The 25934-nt window shown below is 35.8% G+C and overlaps 1 protein-coding gene across 1 annotated transcript in view; it reads left to right on the forward strand.

Moving 5' to 3' along the window:
• Window positions 1-25934, forward strand: part of LOC117416621 (neuronal growth regulator 1-like) — a 317626-nt gene that overhangs the window by 244896 nt on the left and 46796 nt on the right. The gene's annotated exons all lie outside the window — the stretch shown is intronic.

The raw sequence follows: 25934 nt of genomic DNA on the forward strand, positions 1-25934 counted from the left end.
TTTTTGTATAAACCCATTCATTTATCTCATGCTGTATTTTGCTCAATTAAGCAGTAACTACAGGGTGCCTCGAGTGTGCAATACAAGGGAATAACACACTTTAAAGTGATTCAATCTGCTGCTGCTGTGCTGTTACTATATAAACTCATTTATGAACTGTGTTTATTCAAAGTGTACCGTTTCGTTCTACTGCAGGATAACAGAATTCCTGAATAAAAGTGACTAGCAGTGAGATTCCACTTGTCACATAAAAGTGTAAAAAATGTAGAATCTGCCTCTGAGGGAATTATAGTTTTCACATTGCAGTCATGTTACTATTTAAAGAGGAGTTGCATCTAAATTGCTAAGAAATAAATAATACATTATAAACACTACATTCTCTGAATATACATACATATCTATCTATCTATCTATCTATCTATCTATCTATCTATCTATCTATCTATATACAGTGGCTCTCAAAAGTATTCACCCCCCTTGGGCTTTTCCACATTTTATTATGTTACAACATGGAATCAAAATGGATTTAATTAGGAATTTTTGCCACTGATCAACACAAAAAAAGTCCATAATGTCAAAGTGAAAAATAAAATCTACAAATTGTTCTAAATTAATTACAAATACAAAACAGAAAATAATTGATTGCATAAGTATTCACCCCCTTGAGTCAATATTTGGTAGAGGCGCCTTTGGCAGCAATTACAGCCATGAGTCTATTTGGATAAGTCTCTACCAGCTTTGCACATCTGGACACTGCAATTTTTGCCCATTCTTCTTTGCAAAATTGCTCAAGCTCCGTCAAGTTGGATGGGGACCTTTGGTGAACAGCAATTTTCAACTCTTTCCACATATTCTCAATTGGCTTGAGGTCCGGGCTTTGACTGGGCCACTCCAGGACATTGCCCTTTTTGTTTTTAAGCCACTCCAGTGTGGCTTTAGCTATATGTTTGGGGTCATTGTCCTTCTAGAAGATTAATCTTCTCCCAAGTCCCAGGTCTCTTGCAGACTTCAGCAGGTTTTCCTCCACGGTTTCTCTGTACTTTGCTGCATCCATTTTGCCCTCTGTCTTCACATGCTTTCCAGGCCCTGACGCAGAGAAGCATCCCAATAGCAAGATGCTGCCACCATCATGCTTCACGGTAGGGATGGTGTTCTCAGGATGATGTGCGGTGTTAGGCTTGCGCCAAACATAGCGCTTAGCGTTGAGGCCAAAAAGCTCTATTTTGGTCTCATCAGACCATGGAATCTTCTTCCACTTGGTCTCAGAGTCTCCCACATGCCTTCTGGCAAACTCTAGCTGAGATTTGATGTGAGTTTTTTTCAACAATGGCTTTCTTTTTGCCACTCTCCCATAAAGGCCAGTTTTGTGAAGCACCCGGGCTATTGTTGCCGTATGCACAGTGTCTCCCAGCTCAGCCCTGGAAGACTGTAACTCCTTTAGAGTTGCCATAGGCCTCTTGGTGGCCTCCCTGAACAGTGCCCTTCTCGCCTCAATACTCAGTTTTTGAGGACGGCCTGTTCTAGACAGATTCACAGTTGTGCCATATTCTCTCCATTTCTTAATAATGGACGTATTGCTTTTTGCTCCAGGGGATATTCAATGCCTTGGAAACGTTCTTATATCCTACCCCTGATTGGTGCTTTTGAAGAACCTTATTCCGGATTTGCTTTGAATGTTCCTTCGTCTTTATGATGTAGTTTTTGTTAGGAAATGTACTAACCAACTGTGGGACCTCCCAGAGACAGGCGTATTTAACCTGAAATCATGTGAAACACCTTAATTGCACACAGGTGGACTCCATTCAACTAATTATGTGACTTCTAAAGACAATTGGTTGCACCAGAGCTTATTTAGGTGTGTCATAGCAAAGGGGGTGAATACTTATGCAATCAATTATTTTCTGTTTTATATTTGTAATTAATTTAGAACAATTTGTAGATTTAATTTTTCACTTTGACATTATGGACTTAATTGTGTTGATCAGTGGCAAAAGTTCCTAATTAAATCCATTTTGATTCCATGTTGTAACACAATAAAATGTGGAAAAGTCCAAGGGGGGTGAATACTTTTGAGAGCCTTACTCTCTCTCTCTCTCTCTCTCTCTCTCTCTCTCTCTCTCTCTCTCTCTCTCTCTCTCTCTCTCTCTCTCTCTATATATATATATATATATATATATATATATATAGACTTTGCAAGTTACAATGTCCATAGTTATGTATGTTACAGTTCAAAGGAAAGTTTTACATAATTCAACCTATTATATATTCTAAAAAACAAAATGTTACAAACTACTGTCTTGATATGATTTGGTGTCACAATACAATGTAAATCAAATAGTCGTAGGTGTTGTTCTTGTAATAGTAAAGTCTTCCTTTGAGTAAATTGTCTTTCAAGAAATAAAAAATAAAAATAAAAACATCCAGTGGGTGTGTGAACAGATGCTGTTTATTAACAATGTGATATTGCTGAAGGCGCTAATTTTCTGTTCTGGTTGCTGTGATATTTATACAATCTAAATATAAAAATGAAATATAGCTGAGAGTAGGCACCCTGTACATATATTTGAAATTGTTTGATTGTCTTGCTTATATTTAGCGGTCTAACGGAATCGTGATGAGGAGGCTGTGTGGTCCAGTGGTTAAAGAAAAGGGCTTGTAACTACTAGTGGTAACCACCTCAACCACTGACTCATTGTGTGACCCTGAGCAAGTCACTTAACCTCCTTGTGCTCCGTCTTTTGGGTGAGATGTAATTGTAAATGACTCTGCAGCTGATGCATAGTTCACACATCCTAGTCTCTGTAAGTCGCCTTGGATAAAGGCGTCTGCTAAATAAACAATAATAATAATTTTGTGGATTTCACGGAAATCGTGAAATTGAGGGGTCACTGTGAAATTCACATCTTTTAGGGGCCAATGCATACCGAACAAAAAAAACTTGTTTAAATTAACTATTGCACAACGCAAGCGACGCAAACTACGTATCTTCCTTCTGTAGATAGGCTTTTTTTTTATTCCTTCGCCATCCTGTGTTTTCTAAAGCAGTCTCGTTTACTTTGGCTTACCTGTGCAATGTGCAGCATGGCCAATATGTATAGTTTCTTGCAATTAAATGTAAAAAACAAACAAATAAAAAACGTCCACAAATAACATTTACAAAAATTCTCCAAAGCAGTTAACGTTCTTGTTTACTATTCAAATGACAACAAAGTTTTAATTAGCCTATCAGTGTGTCTTTACTGCTTTTCTGTGACCCATACTGTGCAGTAGGGGGTGGGACAAAGTCAGTGCTGCATTGTTTTGATTCATGTTGCTAAAATCTAGTTTTCAGCATTGGAGGTAAAATAGTAGAAATGGACGACAAAGCAAAAAAAGCAAAGTATATTTCGGTGATTGATCATGTCAAGATATTTCCCAAAGAAACTGTACATGCAGATGGAGGTAATTCTTTTTGCATATCTTAATGTGTCTTTGGAGAAAATACGATTGATCGCTGTTTAGCTTCAGAATCACACATTAAACACTAGACTACTACAGAGGCTGCTGAAAAACGTAAAATGAACAGCTTTCAGAAACCAAAAAAAAGAAGTGGAAAGTCAGCCCAGAGAAAAGGTATTCCTGTCTGCAATTTAAATCAGTACTACAACGAACTAGCACAGCCACCTCGCTTCAACCTGCTGCTTACTTTTTCGCAGTTGGAATTTTAGACCTGAATAGCCATGTTTTCTTTGTTTAGACTTGGTACTAATAAAATAAATTATTGGATGGGACAAATAACATGACAACGAACGTGCTGCATATATTGCCTTTATTAAAGTATGCTAGATGTCCTTGGGTAAATTAGTTTTGGAGCTGTTTCTAATTGATTTCCACATCTGTATAACTTGGCAAAGCTTTGCCTTAATTTCAGTGGATGCAGAATGTGCAGTCTCAATGTATGGGCAAGTCAACTGCAGGGGGATGCTGCATGCCTGCTTTTAACAAATGACAGCACTCAGTTTTTTTAGGCTTTATAGCATTCTGAAATACTACTTAGGTTTATTTAATGTTTAACCAGGTCAGCGAAATTCTCATTTTATTCCGCTACCTACCTGTGAAAAATATGTAAATTTACCGCGATTTAAGTAGACCCCTACTTATATTCAACGATTTGATTTGATTAGTGAGTTTATAAATTAGTCTGCTTTAAAAGACAGTATGTGAAAAAAGTTCTAAAAGATCAAGTGAAGATCTTGAGTCACCAAGATGTTATGTGCATTCTGAACAACATCAAAGATCTATTTGTAGACACATCACACATAGCAGACTTTTTTTCTTTTAAAGAAATATCTTATTTAACTGAATACTAATTCTCACATAACTTAAAACATTTCCCTAACTGTATTATTAACTGTAATTAATAATACAGGTAAATGACCTGCTATCTCGAGAAGATATAAATAGATATCTTGTTATTATCTTCCAAATTGGACACCTACAGTAGGAGAACAGATGTACCTGCTAAATAAATATGAGGCTCCTTGCAATATTGTAACAGGTACACTAGGCTTTTAGCCATTTGTGTTTGTTGTCTATACATACTGTTGTAGGAAAGCACACAATGCTGCACGGCACTGTATGGTGTCTTGAGAACACAAATAGGTAGTTGGTGTGCTTATTGCATGGTCTTGAATGAGGTCTTGAGTTGAGTAATAGGCCTGCTATGTTAATTGTAAATGTTAAAATTACTGCCTTTTTAATAGCATAGCAAGGGTTGGGTAGCACTTCAGTTTGCAGTAAGTAATGCATGTATTTATCTTACTAGATGGTTTACAAAAAATTAATACCCATTAATACCTTCATCTTTTGCTTGCTGCTTCATCTTTTTTTCTTTCAGCCGTTTACAAGTGCTTCATACTTAACATGTTGCTGCTTTCTAAAATTATAACTTGTGATGGATACTGTGAAAGCTTATGCACAGCAGTGAATTGAAATGAGAGGAGACAGTGTTCCTTGCTGCCGTTCAGATGTGTCTATGGAAACACAGGCTCACTGGTTGATGGCTAATGAATGACTTATTCCTTTGTCATGCTTATCAGTCATGTGTGGTTCATATGTGTCATTTCTCCTAGTCCCTTCATGTTGCATTGTGTCATGGATGCTATTTTGTGACCGTTCATATGAAATAAAATGAAATACCAGCACCTAAGATGGCCCGCGTGTCTAGCCAGAAAAATAGTTGCATTCTTTTATTGATTGTCGCTCCCGCGTTTTTCGACATGTCAAGCAATACCACAGTTCACAAATTGGGAGAAAAACACCCCCATTCAAAATGTTCACCTTTTGTTGTCTTATAACCTGGAATTAAAATGCATTCAAATAGTTTTTTTTTTCATTTATCTACACATCCTGCCCCACAACTTCCAAGTGAAAAAATATTCTAGAAATTTGTAGAAAATTAATTAAAAATAAAAACTGAAATAGCTTGGTTGGATAAGTGTCCACCCCCCTTGTAATAGCAATCCTAAATTAGCTCAGGTGTAACCAATCACCTTCAAAATCACACACCAAGTTCAGCAGTTCCTGTAGGTTCCCTCTGCTGGGTAGTGCATTTTAAAGCAAAGACTCAACCATGAGCACCAAGGCGCTTTCAAAAGAACTCCGGGACAAAGTTGTTGAAAGGCACAGATCAGGGGATGGATATAAAAAAAATATCAAAGGCCTTGAATATCCCTTGGAGCACGGTCAAGACGATTATTAAGAAGTGGAAGGTGTATGGCACCACCAAGACCCTGCCTAGATCAGAAGGAGACTGATCAGAGAGGCTACCGAGAGGTCAATGGCAACTTTGCAAGAGCTACAGGCTTTTATGGCCAAGACTGGTCAAAGTGTGCATGTGACAACAATATCCCAAGCACTCCACAAATCTGGCCTGTATGGTAGGGTGGCAAGAAGGAAGCCCACCTTGAATCCCATTTGAAGTATGCAAAAACACACTCAGGAGTTCACCTTTCAGCATGACAATGACCCAAAGCACACAGCCAAAGCTACATTGGAGTGCCTAAGGAACAAAAAGGTCCTTGAGTGGCCCAGTCAGAGCCCTGACCTAAATCCAATCGAAAATTTGTGGCATGACTTGAAGATTGCTGTCCATTAATGCTCCCCAAGGAACTTGACAGAGCTTGAACAGTTTTGTAAAGAAGACTGGTCAAATATTGCCCAATCTAGGTGTGCAAAGTTGGTAGAGACCTATCCCAACAGACTCATAGCTGTAATTGCTGCCAAAGGTGCTTCCACCAAGTATTAACTCAGGGGGGTGGAGACTTATCCAATTATTGTCTTTCAGTTTTGTATTTTAATATATAATTTTTTTCTCAATAAAAACTTTTTTCCCCTTAGCAGTGAAAAAAATCCTCATTTAAATGCATGAAACTCTGAGGCACTGACACAACAAAATGTGAAAAAAGTTCAAGGGGGTGTAGACTTTCTATAGGCACTGTATACAGTGCCTTGCGAAAGTATTCGGCCCCCTTGAACTTTGCAACCTTTTGCCACATTTCAGGCTTCAAACATAAAGATATGAAACTATAATTTTTTGTGAAGAATCAACAACAAGTGGGACACAATCATGAAGTGGAACGAAATTTATTGGATATTTCAAACTTTTTTAACAAATAAAAAACTGAAAAATTGGGCGTGCAAAATTATTCAGCCCCCTTAAGTTAATACTTTGTAGCGCCACCTTTTGCTGCGATTACAGCTGTAAGTCGCTTGGGGTATGTCTCTATCAGTTTTGCACATCGAGAGACTGAAATTTTTGCCCATTCCTCCTTGCAAAACAGCTCGAGCTCAGTGAGGTTGGATGGAGAGCATTTGTGAACAGCAGTTTTCAGTTCTTTCCACAGATTCTCGATTGGATTCAGGTCTGGACTTTGACTTGGCCATTCTAACACCTGGATATGTTTATTTGTGAACCATTCCATTGTAGATTTTGCTTTATGTTTTGGATCATTGTCTTGTTGGAAGACAAATCTTCGTCCCAGTCTCAGGTCTTTTGCAGACTCCATCAGGTTTTCTTCCAGAATGGTCCTGTATTTGGCTCCATCCATCTTCCCATCAATTTTAACCATCTTCCCTGTCCCTGCTGAAGAAAAGCAGGCCAAACCATGATGCTGCCACCACCATGTTTGACAGTGGGGATGGTGTGTTCAGGGTGATGAGCTGTGTTGCTTTTACGCCAAACATAACGTTTTGCATTGTTGCCAAAAAGTTCGATTTTGGTTTCATCTGACCAGAGCACCTTCTTCCACATGTTTGGTGTGTCTCCCAGGTGGCTTGTGGCAAACTGTAAACAACACTTTTTATGGATATCTTTAAGAAATGGCTTTCTTCTTGCCACTCTTCCATAAAGGCCAGATTTGTGCAGTATACGACTGATTGTTGTCCTATGGACAGAGTCTCCCACCTCAGCTGTAGATCTCTGCAGTTCATCCAGAGTGATCATGGGCCTCTTGGCTGCATCTCTGATCAGTCTTCTCCTTGTATGAGCTGAAAGTTTAGAGGGACGGCCAGGTCTTGGTAGATTTGCAGTGGTCTGATACTCCTTCCATTTCAATATTATCGCTTGCACAGTGCTCCTTGGGATGTTTAAAGCTTGGGAAATCTTTTTGTATCCAAATCCGGCTTTAAACTTCTCCACAACAGTATCTCGGACCTGCCTGGTGTGTTCCTTGTTCTTCATGATGCTCTCTGCGCTTTAAACGGACCTCTGAGACTATCACAGTGCAGGTGCATTTATACGGAGACTTGATTACACACAGGTGGATTCTATTTATCATCATTAGTCATTTAGGTCAACATTGGATCATTCAGAGATCCTCACTGAACTTCTGGAGAGAGTTTGCTGCAATGAAAGTAAAGGGGCTGAATAATTTTGCACGCCCAATTTTTCAGTTTTTTATTTGTTAAAAAAGTTTGAAATATCCAATAAATTTCGTTCCACTTCATGATTGTGTCCCACTTCTTGTTGATTCTTCACAAAAAATTACAGTTTCATATCTTTATGTTTGAAGCCTGAAATGTGACAAAAGGTCGCAAAGTTCAAGGGGGCCGAATACTTTCGCAAGGCACTGTATATACTGTATGTATGTATGTATGCATGTGTGTGTATATATATATATACAGTATATGTATATATATACAGTGTATATATATATATATATATATATATATATATATATATATATATATATATATATATACATATACAGCAATGGGTTACAACTTTAACATAATGAAATGTGTGATAGTTTGAGTTAAGGGCATTATATTAGTGCTGAAGTTTCTTTCTAAATTAGGATTTTTAAAATTGCAGCTTGAAGGTAATAATGTGCTTTTTTAAGTACTTTTTTTCTAAGAGATTCAAAGTAGCTTAGAAATAATTCCATTATATTATCTTACCTGGCACATCAGTCCTACTAAATAAGTATATCCTGTGGCATATTTCCGCTCTAAAGGATTATACTTTAATTAGTCTGTGCTTTTATGGGGAAAAATTACAGTATACTTAGAAATAGTGGCCTATAATGTTGTATAGTTTTGACAGCTGTGACGTCTATGTATTGTGGAAGCAGATTTTTATAGGTTTTAAGCATCAGAACTTGTGTTTTAAAGCTGTACACTTGATGAGAAATCAATATTCAGAGCCTTAAACTGATTTTTTTGTACCATATAACTATGTAAATAGGTGGATACACTTATGTTGTGTGGCTGTACCAACACATGAGAGAAGTGCATTGTATGGGGTACTAATGTATTTTAAAAGAGACGTGAACAGAAAGAAAAATGTATTAGAAATCCACCTACAAGACATTATTATGGTCTTTTACTAACACCATGCTTCTACTCAGACACTGATGTAACTGCATTTTCACAGAAAACAAGGCATACCCAAAAAGCAGCTCATGCACCTACTTGCAAAGTTATACAGCTTTACACCAATGATGCCTGTTTTGCTCTCGTACTTAAAGACTATTATTTCTGAGTCTATCATAATCAGTAAAAAAGTAAACTGATCCTTATCCATGGATTACTTAAATGCGTTGTCGTGTGTGTGTGTGTATGTGTGTGTGTGTGTGTGTGTGTGTGTGTGTGTGTGTGTGTGTGTGTGTGTGTCTGTGTAAGCATTGACCCAGACAGTGTAAACCCCCTGTTTCCATGACAAAAATACATTTGGCAAAAATAAAATTTCTGTGATACTGGGCCCTGTTCACAAAGCTTTATCATGCAGGAGTTATTGAAATCATGTATGAACATGTAAATACAAGTATTGTATACATAACATACATCCTAAATAATTCATGTAAACATATCACCAAGCTTCAATATAGATTGTAGCAGTTCATTTGCCGAAAAAGTACTGAAAGTTATTTCAAGTGATCCAGGAAGATAGCAAACAGCATACAATTGTTTAGGCTTGAACATCAAACTTGATTTAATCCATCCAAACAGGCATCCTAAATAACTCATAGGTTTACTATTTGTGAATAGGGTCTATTGAACTTCTTTTCAGAGACACAGTCTTCCAAATCCTACATTATTTCTTAACTATCGGGCTATTGGAAGCTTAAATAGAATCACAGATACAGTAAGAGAGAATCTGATGAGAAGGATAGCAGTTGATTTTGAGTGCAATATAATACACATTAGACCAGATTGTTTGAGGAAAGGGGAAGGACTTTTAAGTAAATCCAAAACTAATAATATAAATGCTTTACATTGTTTTTCTTGGTAAGCCATATTAATATGAGTACAATTGCATTTGCATTTCAAAATACAAATGTAAAAGTTTGTGCCAATGCTGTACAGTTTACTGTAATTAAACTTTAATGAAAAGTTAGAATTGTCACAGCATAGCAGATATTAATGTGCAGCAGAATCCTTTGCATGACGTCTTGCTTAAATGCTTACCACAGTATTAAAATCATTAAACATAAATAGTAAATGTGTAACATCTATTCTGAATTAATTAAATCATAATTATTTAAATACAGTACCTATTTAATTTATGATAGTACTTTAGATTATAAACTATGAATGTAATTACATTGTAATAACTTACTGATGGTCCCTATGATTACACTGTAACTACTGCATAATTACATAGAAAAGGTCTTGTGAGCAACATTTTGATACCTGATGGTACAGGCCATTTCCAGGTGATTAAACACTTATTCCACCAGTGGTTACCATGGAAGAGCAGGACACGCTGGTAGTTATCATATTATTACCAGCTTAGTATGAGGTTATACTTAATTGTATTTTGGGGGGCTTGGAGAGTATGGCCAATGCATTATTATACAAAAAAGGGTTTTCAATCACCAGACACAAGTGTGTCTTGACATCTTGTCTGTTGCCTGTGCGTGTTTTGTTTTTCGATTTTATTTTACTTTATTTTGTGTCTCCATTATGTTAATACATGAATGTCCTCTTTCTTTTTTTCCTCTTCCTCCTTTCTGTAGCATATATTGAACCTACCACTACTAGCCCTGTGTCAAGTCCAGGTCAGTATCCACATACTGTACTGAATCAATATATTTGGGTACTGTAAACAGTAACCTCAAGGACCCTTTTTTTATCAAAATGGGTATCCTGGATGTTGGCTTTAGCTTTCGTGTTGTGGGCAGATGTGTCATTACAAACCTCATAATTAAACCTTCACTCAGCCCATTGGTGAAAAATATCTTGTGGTTTCATTCATGGCTGTCTCGGAGAGCAGTGTGCTATAATGCTGTCCTTTATTTATAAGCTTTGTTCCTGCCGTCCCCTTTCTTCTATGTAATAGACTCTGCATGAAGAGGGACTGGTTAACAACCAGTCTGTTCTTTTTTTACTTGATTTATTGTTTCTTTTTGGTGTTCCTACAAATGAAAGCTTGCGTATACAGTACCATGAACCAAACATGAAAAAGCGACATGAAAATAAAACGAATTAATCAATGGTGTCATGCCAAAGGGAAAAGAGGATACTGTTCAGACAAATAAATGTCACAATATTAGCAATATTTGGTGCCAAAAACATGTAGCATTTATACATTATTACTGTACTTTAATATGAAACATAGGCTGGTATTTTCATAATTATTTTGTGAAATGTATGACACAGTGAATCCGATTAAATTCAATCACAATTTTTAATCCACACGTTGTCCTTACAGTGGACATATTTACCTTTTGTGAACATGTCCTTCCTCCATCCCTTAGCAGTTTGTTTTAAATTAATATAATTATCTGTGGGGTTTCTTCTCAATCACAAAATTATCTGCGCAATGAAAATAATTCTTTGCTTTCATGCAATGTAAATATCTGCAGAACAAATTATAATTTCATGCTCTAACGCAACACTTCAATATCAACATACTAACTCAATATCCTAGAGCTATTATTTTGTTTTGTTTGTTTCCAAATTGCCTTCATGGGTAATTTAGAAATATCCCAGAAGAACGGTTTAGAATAGTTTAACCGCATAAAAATCATTATTGGCTCCTGTCACAACAGGTAATACATTGAGTCAATAAGATTCCATTGATTTTTAATGTTTGAATACAGTGTACATCCAATCCATTTGGAATATAATGAAATCTGTAATACAGTACTTTGAAAAAGACATATCCGTAAATGTGTACAGCTTTTATAGATATCCGCAGATAAAATATGTGCAATACCAATACGGTATTACACTTAGATTCATGGTGTTAAACATTCACTAAATAATGTGCTGGAAAATGAGTTTTTTCTTACTTTGTGAATGTTTTTTATTCCAAATCATTTGTATTGATGGAAGTCTTTACTTGTTTCTATTGTATACTGTGGCCTGGTTATTATGGAAGTCTTTGAATTCAGAGGTCATGGATTCAGTCCTTGGTCACTGTGGAAATCAATCCAACAAGAAATGTGTTTTTAAGCACAATAAAGTTCATACCAATTGCTGTTTTGATTTACCAGAGCACAACAACACCCCAAAACTTAATGTTATAAACAGCACTGAAACCACTGTCTGAATGCTTTGTTCAAAACAAAGAAAAATGTGCTTTGCAAACCTGACAGATGAACAACAACAAAAAAAAGAAATGTGGGCTATAACAACACTAAAAGGCACCATAAGAACCAATGTAAACTAAGAACAATAAACAATCTAAAAACAAAACCCCCACATAAAATGGTTTGAGGAAAAACACATTTTTCAATACCGTGTTTACTCGAATTTAAGTCGCCCCTGAATTCAAGTCGCACCCCCAAATACGGACACCAAAAAATAAATAAAGAAAGAAAGAAAGAAAGAAAGAAAGAAAGAAAGAAAGAAAGACCCTGAATGCAAGTCACATTTAACTCTTAATGAAAAAAAAACACAATAATTAATGGTTAAATTACTTTTTAATTTCTAGGTGCCAGCAGGGAACACTGTATTACTGTACATTAAAGCATCAGAGTATGTCACCTACTATATTACAAATGCAAATGGGAAAAGAAAATATGTACAGTACAGTACTTTCAGTATTGAACGACAGTCATTGCAGTTTATAGTAGCTGGGAAAGGGTACATTACCTTGAACTTTATTTCAGTCTGCTTTATTGTCCTCGTTTGTTTAATTTGGCCAACGTGACTCTGAAGTTCACTGTGCAGCCATTTTAATATACCGGTACTGTGCCGAGAGTAATATCTGTAGTGGACAGTACTGTGTACAGTTGGTCTTGTTCAAGTGCACCAGAATAACTGACATGCGCAAATGTAAATTGGTACCCTAACTAAAAACCTTGAATCCAAGTCGCTCCCCCCAGATTTGAACTTTTATTTTGGCCACAAAAGTGTGACTTAAATTACGGTAATTTTACTTTGGCAACATGATATTATAGTGATTTGGGGTTATTTTTAGTGTGTTTATTCCAGAATCTCTATCATCCACTGGGCTTCGCTATGCCATCTGGTTGCACTTGATCATGTATGTGAGTATAACACATGAAAAATAGCCTACCCACTAATATGGAAACAGAGAGGACAGCGACCTGCATTATCACATACCCCAAAGTCAGATGAATTGTAGACGTTGCAATCGCTTCACAATTACCCTGTGTGAATAATAACCAATTATAAAAAAAATCTAAACAATTGCATTTGCATTCCTTTTAATTTACAAAGCAAGCCTAAGTCTACTGTAGATGTGCTTATATAAATGCCTGCTCAACCGTGTACATCCTAAAGCTCACACCTTTGCTGTAATTTGATTTGTATTTCTCTGTCGGTATAGCTGGCAAATTCTTACCTTGTTTATAGCACAACATAAATGAAGTAAGCTATCACCTTCAGTTAGGAAATTATTTATCTCAGTGTCTTCAAAGAGTCAATAACATGCATCAATGCACATAATGTGCAGATGGGATTGTAGTGTAGTTTGCATTTCTGTCAATTTAAAGGCATTAATAATGTGTCTCTTTTAAATGCCACACCCAAAGCTCCAAAAAACATTAGAGGCCTAGACCACCCCCTGAAGACTTCAAATCACAAAGCAATGAACTTCAGTGCCAGTGCATATCATATGTCAGTATCTCTGTCCTTTAAAAGTGAACTGAAATTCTTTACTTCTGTGTGACCTAATATACAAACAAAACAAACTGAACATATCAAACCAGTTTGCTATAAAATAAGTAATAAACATTTGACCCCCATTTTTCATTTATTTTTTATGATTTATTCTTTACTGTTTTTTGAGTAAACAAGCAAACACGAGGAAACTCCCATTTCTTATAAAATCACTGTTAATTGTTTTTCACAATTTTTTTTCAACTTGACAGAATCAAAGTAAGTATTCAGCACAGAACTGAAGGACATTAGTATGAGCACCCCAGAAGTTGTGTTTTTCTTAAAGTGCCTTAAAAGACGACATTGGGGTCTATTCATAAAAGTATTTGCCAATTGTCATAGTTAATAGCATTTCATTTAAAACTAATGAGTCGTCCATATTGATATTCATAAAATGATCTGTGCAGATGGCCGATTTATAGAACAAAATCTGTCCTCTTTTTGATGACATCATCATCCCTATAACTCTTCCCTGATGGTCCTCGGTAGCTTTTCAAAACATAGGGGCAAATATTCAAAGGTCTTGCGAATTTTCTCATCTTTCTCGCAACTGCTTGAAATCTAAAAGATTTCACAGCGCTGCGGAAATGAATAAATTAACATTAATTAACATAGGAAATCAACCGCAACTCTCTCGAGGTATATAACCAACGCAACTTTTTGTAAAATAAAGACGCATTATTTGGGTTTGACGAGGCATAGCCCCAGCACCACCCAAAATGTCATTAAATGTTTTGCTCTCAAATGCATTTTCTTACAATTCTCAACACAGTTGTATCCATTCTGCAAGTTCTTGTGTGCGCTAAACAGAGACAGTCCACTGCCAGGGACATTTAATTATAGCCATTTAGTGCCATAAAGATGACACTGGCTGTGAAAGAAGGACTCTGACTCTATTGTTGTTTTTTATACACAAATGAAATAAGCTTACTTGATCTAAAAAACGTCTTGAACGATACAAGCAAATTCCTACACTACTTGTTTGATTGAATGAGTAGTACACAACAATATGAAAGTTGAACATTAATTTCAATAAACAAGTTTTTATGAAAACAAATATTGTAGCCTACTTCACTGAAGTGAAAACTGGCTTCTGTTATTTTTAAATACCACTGCTTCTGATTATACTACTGCTTAATAACAGGAACAACATTTTATTTAGGGTTAGTGTTGAACTTAAATGCGTTCATGCCTGCCTGTACCCCTACCCCCACACAGAAACATTGCCTGCTAACTTCCCCTATTCAAAAAAATCATAAAAACAATAATAACGGTCTGGTTCTCTCTTTCCTTTTTTCAATGAATATAATTTAATTAATAGAGAATAAAAACAAACCAAGCTAACAACTACCTAGCCTAAACAGAAATGTATTTATTTATTGCAATCTCTACAAACTGCGGGTTCTGTTGCATTCACAGTGCTGATAATGTTAGATATAGCTAGATATTACTACAGCGTGGACCATGGTTCAAACCAATGTTTGTGTAGGGTGCGTGTGTGTTTTTTTTTTAATCAATGTCGGCCTTCTGGAGTCATCTGAATGCCTTTCCACTTCATTTCATTTTAAACCATTTAAATGCCAAACTGTAACAAAAAAATAATAATAGTGCATATACACAGAGCAATAAAAGTGGATGGGCAAAATACATAGTTGTTCATAGAACAACTCGCAAACCCATTTTTTTCCAACACGGTATCTATTTTGATTCTCACTCAAAAACGTAACTTTTTTTGCAAAAAGGACTTGCGGAAAAAAATCTCTACAACTCCCCTTATGACACACGTCGTTTGAACAGACGTTTGAATATTTGGTCCATGGTCTTAAAGGAATCTACCGACAACAATACAGAGGTACATGCAAGCACGCCGAAGAGGCAAAAGAGGGGATGTTTTTAGGCAAATTAAATAATTTGTTACTGATTTTAAGTTTTGAAAAATGAACATAAACAACATGGTCCAAGAAAAAACTCCCCCCTGAAAAAATAAATAAATAAAAAATAGCGTAATATTGTACCTCAGGGTCTATTCCAGTAGGTTTTAAACCTGGTCTTCAAGCACCCCAACGGTCCAACTTCATGTTTCAAATAGGAACTAAATAAATGTTTAAAACATTGTTTTCCAGTGCACATGAATAAGTACAATCTATGTTCATCACCAATAAACATTTTAAAATCTAGACTGTTAGGGGTACTTGAGGAGCAGCGTTGAAAACCACTGGTCTGTTCAATTGACATAAACTGTAATGGATCAAAGTAACCCTTGTGCGTCAAGGTTATGAAACATCTCAACATGTAAACGTGCACGCAAGCCTCTTCTGCCTGTGAAATGCATTAATGTAAAACGACTTGATTTAATTGCGTAAACAGTGTTATATAGATCTGCCGCTTTGCTTACCAGAATATTAATATGTATATGCAGTATATTTCTATACAAACAATAAAAAGCAGGCTACATTAGAATGTCATTATAGTTAAATCCAGTGTGGCCTGTCAGCCGGGGTGTTGGATTTGGTCCAAGGCCGTGGCAGGTTTCAAGTTATCAATCTCGAGTGGCAGACAAGTACTAAGGGTTTGCCATAGGCAAAAGGGACAACCTGGTAAATTAATTCCAGCAACAGACCTGGCTGTTTCATACTAAGGCAGCCGCATGGCATGGGGAATCCTTCAGCCAGTTTAGATCAATGTTCACCAGCAGGAGTCGCTGTGGGGCAGACATAAGAATACAGGTCAGAAAGAAATGCAGTACTTTAACATAGATTTTTCCTCCGTTCCATGTTCTGGACCATTCCACCCCTCTGCCCCAAATTATAGTACCAGTTCTCTGTGGTTGAAGCTATTCAGAGTTTTACCGTAATAGAAACCTAAGCACCACATAACGGGCACTAGTTTTAACTTTAAAAAAATATTGAAATGTTCATCAATCTGTAATTTAAATTAAATATTTGTTTAACAGTTTCTAATTGCATCAAAACCTTTATTAAAGGCAAATACCGGGCTTGTTGTCTGTAATGTAAGCCTACCTTTCCAACATGGTTGACGACCAGACAGTAATGTTCTCCAAACAGGGTTCTTTTGCTTATGTGCCCCAAAGGCTCCACAGAAAACAGCAGTCTTTCTAAATACTGAAGCTAACTGGATTTTATTCTAGTAGTTTATGGAACTCTAGAAGTTTGACTGCATGCAAGTTTCTCAGCCAATAAGAATGACCCTGTCACAGGCTAGCTGCAAGGATGACATCATGCCAGAAAGAATCACACACAGACAGGCAGTACTCGGTTTGAAACTGAGACGCTGCGGCGCTCACTGTTTTATTGTAAAATAAAAGATTTAAACAGTAAACAGGACGCGGCACTTGAGGCCAAAATAAATAGACAAAAAAAACAAGTTAATACTAAACAAACAGTGGATGAACAGGCAAACAAACACGATGAATCTAAACAACTAACAATTATTATTTTAGTTTACTTTTCCTCCTTCTCTCTCACCCGTTCTCCACTCTCTGACACACAACCCCCAGTGAGTGCTTTGTCCGTCTGTATATACTGTTGTGCCGGGATTCAATTACTAATTAATTATTCACTTGAATCCCAGCACGTGAACTAATTCTGTGCAACCCAGTGCTCACATATTAAATACTTTAAATGCACATGAAGTGAAGTGCAATCCCCGTGCCTAAATACAATTATACATTTTAAACACTTGTGCTCATTACCCACATTATATCCCGTGTACCAACTACAATACACCAACATTAACACACGCAACATACAACATAAAACACAAAAATACACACAGGGGCGGGACACATTGCCACACATGTGCATATTAGGCATGCAGGCAATAAGGACATAGTCTGAATATTGACTTCACCTCTCAGCCTGTTGCAAATCTCTCTACAGAAATGTGACTGTAGTTAGAGTTTGGGAGGTACAATAGTTTAATTTATTTTTATGCTATCAAAAGCTGTTTACAGGTGTCACAAAAAGGTGAATTAAAATGGGTATGAAGTTATTTACTGTAGCAGGGCAGAAGAGAGCCCTGCACATAATTAGTGTGGCAGTGCAAAGCCATGCTTATGATAAATGTATTGTGGGGTTGTTTTAAATGTATATGGTGTTTAGTTTAAAACATGATGTATTTTGATTTCAAATGTATTGTGTTGTGTGTATTTGAAGCGGGTGAATGTATTGTAAATACTGTATTGTTTGGTTTGTGTGTTGGTTGTTTTGGGGGGGGGGGGGTGTTCATGAAGGAGGAATGGGAGCAAGAGAGGAGAACAAAATTAAAGTAAGCCAGCCAGCTATTGGATCAGTGAAAGTGACTGCCCAGCCTGATCTAGATATCGTGGTGCTTTATGTGTTTGACAGTTTGTTTTGTTTAACCCTTTGATTTCTCTCTGTGAGCAGTGTTTTTGTTTAAATATTTATTTATTGTGAATAAAAACAGCACACCAGCGCTTTCACTCGGTTCCCTGCCTCTGTGTCGACTTCCTGGTCTGGGGACGTCACCACTTGAGCCGTTCTGTCACATTTACTCTAACAAAACAACTCTTTTAAAAGAGAGTTCCCTGGTTCCTGAACTGGTGAAATGATTTTAATCTAAAATGCTGTACAAGTGCTTGGAATCTTTAATATTGCTTTACCACTGAGAATGTGGCTGCTGTCATACTATCTATCACACTGATCCAAAACATATGCTAAAAATGGAAAAACTATAATTATCTCTTTATATGTTCTTCGCCATAAGGAAGGAAAAGTCATAAAATGTCCTAATGAAAAAATTATAATTGTAACATTTATGCTTATGCTGGACTCTGAATTAATCTTCAATCTGTAATCTTATTTCATTTTATACATTCCACTCCCACATTCCCCTTGGTTCCAGGGTACTGGTGTTCGTGTGTTTGAGAAGAGGGGGGTGTTCATATCATACAAGAAGCTGGTTAGCTCACATCTTAATAGTAAACTATTGACTGTCTCAATTGGCCCTGGCAGTATATTCAACATTGCATCTCAGACTCAAATTGGCCTGTATGTGCTTCTGATGTTGTCATTTTCAGGGTCACTTTAGTTCTAATAGGAATCTGAACAGCTTCACTATGCAAAATTGAAGCAGGTGCCAAACGATAATGCTGTAGCAACTTTTTTTGTTTCATTTTCTGTATCTGTAGCCTCTGGGATACAATGCTAATTCTCATCTTCAGATCCAAGGCTGTTTAAATCGACCAAGAAATGCAGTTCATTTACCTCTTCATCACCAATATAAACAACACATGGCTGCACATGTAATCGTGTCTGACTCTATGATGTTAAACCTTTGCAGTCAGCACATAAAGGAATTAAGTAATATGTAAAGAGGGTTAAAAAAAGCTTATTTTTTGCAGATTTAGAAAAAGAAAACCTGCTTTCCAAAAATACAAGTAACACCTGTTAAAGACCTGAGCTGATTCATCATTCTAACAATGGTAGCATAGTCTGTGTGGAATCTGGCAAATCTCATGATCATTCACATTTTCTGAATTAAACATTAAACCTGTGCAGTAATTTGTGCTAACAGCTGCATGAACCAAATGTGAAATGTCTGTTCATTTTATGACTGAGTACGAACCCAAATTCATATTCAATATTCAGAATCACTAAATATTTTTTGTTTCATAGGAAACACACAGATTTTTTTGACAGCATTCCAATCTGTAAATAGTAGTTTTCATATTTTATTATGAACAACTAGCATACATGAAAACAAGTTTAGTGGTTTGGAATAGGGATGGGTCGGTATACCGTTTTTTCGGTTTACCGCGGTTTAGGTACATTACGGTATTAATACAGTTCCTTTTATTCTACACAGCAATTATCGTAATTCCTTTATACACCGGTTAACGCGTTTTTCAACTGCAAACACGCTTCTCCTAAATCAAGCGATGGTACTTACAGCCTTAGCAAAGTGTCTGAGGAAGATCTTTTTGTGAACTGATACTGTATTTTGATAATGGTTTTGAAGGAAACTGTCAACGACACAGAATACACGCTTTTAGAGAAACGCCTTCTCCAAACCTTGCAGCGCATTTCAAAGTTGCGCTGGGCTATGCAGAATCTGTGTTGAGTGACGTCTACAGCGCATCTCCGCGATTCTGTAAAGCACTGTGCAGAACTGCGGAAATCTAAGAACACGACCAATGTGGCTCAATTAAAATGAGCACAGACCGCGACTGCAGCAGGATAGCTTACTTATTATTAACGTAGTTTTGTTTAAACAAGTTTTAACAGTATTCCAATTTTCTTAGGTAAGTGAAGAAATTTTTTTTTTACAAACTCCACATGTGTAATAATCATCGAAGCTTACTTGTGCAATGTTGTGACGTGTAGCTATAAATCCAATAACACGTTTTAGTTTTAAAATACATTCTTTTTGCTATACATATTTTATTTTTTCAGGTTGAAACAATAAACAACTAATCTCTGCTCTTAAATAATAACCTGTGGTACATGTTTGTGTTTTAAGCAATAAGACCGACCATTTCCAATTCTATTTACCATCAGCTAAACAAAGTATTTATTTATTTATTTATTTATTTATTTATTTATTTGTTTATTTATTTGTTTATTTATTTATGTATTTAATTTTATACGTTAAAACAAACTACAGCACCACGTCATTTTGAGCAAATAATAGGCTAGATCTTAATACTGTTGTAGTATAACATTGAGAGTGTACAACTTTATTTTTTATTATTATTATTATTTTTTTTTAATTCTGATTGTCTTTATAAAAAAGAAACGTACCAAGTTATTTGGCATAGTAAAATACTAAATACCAAATGTTTAAATCATTCCATGAAAGGAAGTGTGATTTGTTGGTTTTATTTTGGTGAATTACTGTAATTTAAGTGATTTACATTAGTCTTTCTTCATTTTTTTAAGCCTTTGTTTTATAACTTGCAGGATGTACTGTATACTGTGATATTAAGGTTACCACGTTGTTTTATTTAACGGTTATAATACCATGCAAATTTTATACCGCCCCATCCCTAGTTTGTAATGGTTAAATACATTAGAAACCTCAGAACTTTCATCCACCAATCATATAGAATGTCTTCATTTAAATAAAGTATACAGAACGAAAACAAAACAATGAAACGGTAAATAAGTCTGTAAATAAGAGATTTTAAATGTTTAAAATAACAATAACGGCACTGTGTACCACTTTGTATTTGCAATAAACCCCTGATTATCAGACAGTACCTTAGTAGTCTCTAATTGGGGTTCTATTGCTTAACCTACTTATGAACTTATAAAAATATATAATAATACAATTTAAGAAGCAACATGTTATTATAGAGACATCTTACACAAATGTAACTTTCTTTCAATTGTACAAGTGTCTTGGAGTTGATGATAATCCATAAATAGGAATTAGAGGAAACAGTATTTCCTTGCAAATCAGGCTGTTAACATGACTGTAAACTGCAATGTTTTATTAGTCTCACAAGAGCAGCTCTTTTGTGTGCCCTCAAATAAATCGATCTATCTTTCATGATGCTCATAACGCAATATACTGGAAAGTTTAGATCTGTTACTTTGATTTTAATTATTGTTTTTATTTTATTAATTGCTGAACTTCATCATGTAAACCATGCATTAGTGCCTTTTCAGTGTTGGCGATTACTTTGTGGAACAGATCGAGATGTTCAAGTAACACTCTAATGGACACAACTGCCTATCTTTATTATTAAAATCAGTTTGAGGAGATTAACCTTCTCTTTAGAAACTCTTGATATCCATTTCCACGGCATGTGTAAGATGATATTCTGTGGCATATCTGAAGATAATCCTTTTTGGCAGAGCGTTTCAGGTTCAGTTACTGGTTATAATGCGTATCGGCAAATGCAAGATTAGATTAAATGTTATGTTAAAAAATGTTTTAAAAAGGGTAAAGCAGGCTGACCATATAGCAGTTATCAAATGACCTTCATGTAGAAAACCGACAAGCCCAATGCACATTTGTGCAAGGAAGCAGATTACGAATCATATATCATATTCTCAGCGCAGATGTTTGTTCTGACAGACAAAATACTGGCATTACAGTATTTGCATTATTATGGTTTGATATTTAATGATCTTCCATTGCAATAGCACTAAATTGACCTTTTGTCTCAGCAAATCTAAAACAGCTTTATACTGCATACGACAAATACATTGTATTGAAAAAAAGATCCCTTCCCATTTTTTATATCAATCTTAGGAAGTAGCGATCAACATAGTTGAAATTGAGTGGTAAAACCTGAAGCAATAGTCATAATTAGCTTTTAGTCTAGGATTAGTTCACCTGAAAAGCTCATTGAGATATAACACCTCTTTTAAAAAGTCCTTAATTGTGACAAAGGCTGGAGTATTTTCAAAAGTGTTCTGAAGGCTGGATACTTGACCTTCATCACAGATAAGGGTTACATTGTTAACCAGTCTACTGGAATAAGTGGAAGTGTGCCTAACGAAATGGAGTTGCTAAAAAAAATCTTGTGGTATCACCAGAAATACATTTGAATAAGAAAACAGACCATTTTAAAAGAAAGATAGATGCCTTGCATATAAAACAAGGGTGTCAAAAGCAGTAACCGGATCAGACAAATCTGTGTGGCTTATTGTAAAGAACTTCACATTTGCAGTCATGTGAATCATGAGATTCAAGACAGAGTACCACAGCGGAGAAATGATTTCAGGGTGACTGCAGCTGAGACTTTTGAAGAAGCAGTGAAACTCATACAAACTGAATGTAGAAGTTTAAATGAACCAGCAGTTTTGGAACCAACAAGCATAACGTAAGTCTTGAAAGACCATCCAACCAGCCGGCATTCATTATTACTGGGTGGTGAGCACAATTTAGACTGGCTCTGCAGTTCATAAAATGATTAGTGTTTATTTTTAACCACTCCTGTGATAAAAGTTTGACAGTAGCTCATTTTTTAAAAAATTCTAAGACAAATGTGATGATGGAATACCCTTAATTGTAGTATTTATTACTATACAATTTTAAATTAATCAAAAAGCATAAAATACAGGTTTTGCATTTTGTAAAGTTTGCAATTATAAATACTGCCGCCATTTAGATTAAAATATGAACCCTTTGTGTTTCAAGGTAATGGAAAACCACATCTACAACACTGCTGCGAGCTGTACCTGTACTTTTTTAAATATCAGGAATGCCAGAAAGCATCAATTATTATTGACTTCAATGGTTGTGGTATTTAGATCTGCAGTGGTTAGATTTAATAAACTGCATCATGTGGAATTTTGGAATGAGGCAGTCAAGAAAGTATATTCCTGAGCACTTCAAAGTTATTTATAATGTTTTTTTTGGTTGGTGGTGTTCTAAAGGTTCAACTAATGAACACTCATGATCAAGCTATTTATTGTATGTTCAATGAATATACCAACCCTTTTACTGTAGTTAAATATTAAAGTTGAGCTAGTTTGGAGGATACAGTAATGTAGACTGCTTTGTTCTTTAGTCATACAGTCATTATCGAGAAGGCCAAGCCAATACAATACACCTTTTATAATTATGCTGTTGTACTAAACCTTGATTTCTGCTTAGGTTAAAAAAACATCTAGATTGCCTCTCAAGTCAGCATCCTTTTTACTAATGAACAATTGACCATTCTACATCCAATAAACAGTCAATATGAGCTAGAATTCAAGCAGTCATGAACATATAAAAACCATTGACCTCTCTCAAAGTTGTTCTGCTTCGTTTTAGGTCAAATAAAGTTTAACTTTTGTCTTTCACAGAGCTGAAGACGATATAAAGAATATATCAAGAATTCCATAGTTTCACTGAGCTGTTCCATGTTGTACGGAAAAAAAAAACTCTTAAACAAAGCAGTGCTTGATCCTAGTCCCCTACTCACACAATGAAAACTATATAGTCATTTCCAAAGATAGCCATATGATTCTTACGACCACCACATGCAGAAACAATACTTGCTTCCCAGTGCTCCCTTACAGAGTAAGTAGCGTTACACATCCCCACGTGTTGCTACAATTGTTTAAGTAACGTACCTGTAATTTTTCGTTTCATTGTTAACATCCAGACAACTTTCAAAGCTTGTTTCAAAAGGTCCGCTCTAAGGCACTGATAGTGTAAGGATTATTGCCCATATTGTCAAACAGATAACACAGCAATAATGATCTATGATGTGGTACAGAACAGAAAAGCCAAAGCAATTGTTATGTTTTTTGTTCATTTTTTTAAATCGCTCTTAATCGAGGACAGATCTCAAACCCCAGTGCACTAGAGCGGCCATTTTGAAAAGAGGTTTGAAACAGACTTTAAAGTGTAAAAAGTTGTCAGGATTAAAAAAATTAAAAGAAAAATTATAGGTACCTTATTTAAACACTTGTAGCAACATGTGGGGACGTATAACACTATATTTTGGAACCCCACAACTTACTCTTTAAGTGTGCCTTCTCAATATGAACAACCATATTTGACCACAGATTCCTTCTTAAAATGTAAAACAAAAAAAAAACAAAAAAAAACACGTTTTAATTAAAACATTTCCAAATATGTAGTCTGAATCATAATTGCAGTGTTGGAATTGTTGGATTAAGGGAAAGCTGTTAACGGTTGGCTGATAAACAGGGATCCTAGTTTTCCGCAATAACAAAAATGAAATTCTCAGATAAAAAATGAAAATCTGCATTATTCCACAATTAAAATAAAAAGGCTAAAATGGAGTCCTCCCCCCGTCACATTATAAGATACGCAAACAGTACTATTGAATAACAGTTAATACAGGAAGTACCATGTTTTCTCGAATTTAAGTCGCCCCTGAATTAAAGTCGCACCCCCAAATACGGACACCAAAAAAAAAAAAGACCCTGAATGCAAGTCACATTTAACTCTTAATGAAAAAAAACACCAACATTAATGGTTACATTTTTTAATTTCTAGGTGCCAGCAGGAAACACTGTATTACTGTACATTAAAGCATCAGAGTATGTCCCCTACTATATTGAGCAGCAGTGTGGAGTAGTGGTTAGGGCTCTGGACTCTTGACCGGAGGGTCGTGGGTTCAATCCCAGGTGGGGGACACTGCTGCTGTACCCTTGAGCAAGGTACGTTACCTAGATTGCTCCAGTAAAAACCCAACTGTATAAATGGGTAATTGTATGTAAAAAAAAAAAAAAAAAAAAAAAAAAAATGATATCTGTATAATGTATAATGTAATATCTTGTAACAATTGTAAATTGCCCCGAATAAGGGTGTCTGCTAAGAAATAAATAATAATATTACAAATGCAAATGGGAAAAAAAAATATGTACAGTACTTTCAGTATTGAATGACAGTCATTGCAGTTTATGGTAGCTGGGAAAGGGTAAATTACCTTGAACCTTATTTCAGTCTGCTTTATTGTCCTCGTTTGTTTAATTAGTGCAAGACAGAAATGTGTAGTTCATTTTAGGTTTGAGTTAGGACTTTGAATTTTACACTAGTGGGGTCCCGTAGTTAAACTAGGCACAGACCATAATAACAGTGAGTAAGTTAGAGAATCAGAAAGTGATGGAGAATCCGCCATTACCTTAGTGTTCCTGTTTCTTGTGCTCCTCCAGATAGAGAAAGAAAGATATATAAATAAATGATTTTTCATTTTGAAGCCGGACCCGCGTTGATCATTTCAGCAAGTACTATTCTGGTAATATTATAGTATTACATAGCCTTTCGATTGCGTCTCCATCTTCTGACACTTCTCAGGTTCCGCAGTTTCTCTTTTCTTCAGCAAACAAAATTACTTTTCTTTTAAAAGCTGAATTAAAAAATGTTCATGAAGTTCGCTGTGCAGCCATTTTAATATACCGTTACTGTACAGAGAGTAATACCTGTAGTGGGCAGTACTGTATACAGTTGGTCTTGTTCAAGCGCACCAGAAAAATTGACATGCGGAAATGTAAATTGGTACACTAAAATCTTGAATCCAAGTCGCTCCCCCCAAATTTAAACTTTTATTTTGGTCACAAAAGTACGACTTAAATTCGAGTAAATATGGTATTTATTGGTACACTTTTAATTCTAAGGAAGTTACATGTTCACCAGTGCCCTCAATCAATAATATAAACAAACTTACCATTTTACTTTAAAGATTACAAATTTTATTCACATTCTCCGAGTTAGTCTTTGTCATCTTGATGGCTATTGCCAAACTCAAACCGATCTTTACAGGTGATTTTTTTTTTTTTTAATTTAGTAATCAAAATTATTTTATTATTTTCTCCCAATTTGGCATATCCAATTATTTTTAGGCTCAGCTCACTTTTTTTCACACT

The sequence above is a fragment of the Acipenser ruthenus genome, chromosome 12 (genome assembly GCF_902713425.1).
Source record: "Acipenser ruthenus chromosome 12, fAciRut3.2 maternal haplotype, whole genome shotgun sequence".
Taxonomy (NCBI): Eukaryota; Metazoa; Chordata; class Actinopteri; order Acipenseriformes; family Acipenseridae; genus Acipenser; species Acipenser ruthenus.